At 43.4% G+C, this 1,556-nt stretch overlaps 1 long non-coding RNA gene across 1 annotated transcript; it reads right to left on the bottom strand.

Annotated features, from left to right (window-relative positions):
• Nucleotides 1-6: 6 nt before the first annotated feature.
• LOC111650308 (uncharacterized) lies at nt 7-1,035 on the bottom strand. Its single transcript, XR_002760385.2, has 3 exons — nt 805-1,035; nt 616-702; nt 7-364 (listed from the first exon to the last, which is right to left on the bottom strand). It is a non-coding gene; the product is annotated as an uncharacterized LOC111650308 (long non-coding RNA).
• Nucleotides 1,036-1,556: the final 521 nt, after the last annotated feature.

Below are 1,556 nucleotides of genomic sequence, written 5' to 3' on the forward strand. Positions count from 1 at the left end.
AATCAGTTAGGATCCAGATCCAGTCTGACCCTCAGAACCAGAACCAGAACCAGAACCAGAACCTGAACCATGAAAGCCACGTGTCTTCAGTGAGTTTATTTCGTCATGAAGAGAAGTTCATCAGACGTCCCAGGCACTTCTGCGACAGTGTGTAACACTTCGTCATCCATCTCACTTGAACAGTGGAGCATTTCCCCTCAGTGATCCGACCCTCCAGGACCAGGACCAGGACCAGGACCTGGACCTGGACCTGGACCCAGCTGCCCCCCCCCCCCGGTCGGCTTTATGAATTGCTGCTGAGTCTTCGGCGCAGCAGAGAGGCAGGTTTGCTCTCTGTGTCCTCGACGTCACTTTCACATTGTCTCTGGAGAAAAGCATCATCACAGGTTCACAACGTGGATCTAAACAAAACTACTCTGTTTACATATCATACATAACTAACCTGGTCTGACCTGGTCCAACCCTGGTCTAATGTTGCTCTGACCTGGTCTAACTGGTATAAACACTACATTAGTGACTTATTATAACTGTTATAGTGTAGATGGAAGAGATTCAGTGTTGAGTGTCTCTTGAAAACTGACGTAACTAAAGTAGATTAGACAGAAAGTGTCTCACCTGTAGTGGATCTGGATCTGAGCTTCCCTTACACGGCAGCCTCAACTGGACCAGCCGGTTACACATTAACACCATGTTGAAGGACATCTGGGGGGGGGGGGGGGGGGGTTCATTAAAGCTTACAACCATCACAACCCCTGAATGTTGTTAAGGATCGTACCTGGATGGTGGAGAACTGTCCAGACTCACCTTCCATTTCCTCCTGGCGTTGAACTTCTTAAAGTTCTTCATATTGATTGAGGATCTATTCCTATTGGCCGCCTGTTTGCGTGTGATTGGCTGAAAAAGACAGAAACATCTGTTCTCTCTATCCGCAACATGCTGTAAACAACACGTTGCTATATGTTTACAGCATCGTGTTGTTTACAGAACTGTGTTGTTTACAGCATCATGTTGTTTACAGAACTGTGTTGTTTACAGCATTGTGTTGTTTACAGAACTGTGTTGTTTACAGCATCATGTTGTTTACAGAACTGTGTTGTTTACAGCATTGTGTTGTTTACAGCATCATGTTGTTTACAGCATCGTGTTGTTTACAGAACTGTGTTGTTTACAGCATTGTGTTGTTTACAGCATCATGTTGTTTACAGAACTGTGTTGTTTACAGCATTGTGTTGTTTACAGCATCATGTTGTTTACAGCATCATGTTGTTTACAGAACTGTGTTGTTTACAGCATTGTGTTGTTTACAGCATCATGTTGTTTACAGCACTGTGTTGTTTACAGCATCGTGTTGTTTACAGAACTGTGTTGTTTACAGCATCATGTTGTTTACAGAACTGTGTTGTTTACAGCATCGTGTTGTTTACAGAACTGTGTTGTTTACAGCATTGTGTTGTTTACAGCATCATGTTGTTTACAGCATCACGTTGTTTACAGCACTGTGTTGTTTACAGCATCATGTTGTTTACAGCACTGTGTTGTTTACAGCATCATGTTGT

Source organism: Seriola lalandi, unplaced genomic scaffold, assembly GCF_002814215.2.
Source record: "Seriola lalandi dorsalis isolate HSWRI2012SDOR001 ecotype SW California unplaced genomic scaffold, Sedor1 jcf7180002052218, whole genome shotgun sequence".
NCBI classification, from domain to species: Eukaryota; Metazoa; Chordata; class Actinopteri; order Carangiformes; family Carangidae; genus Seriola; species Seriola lalandi.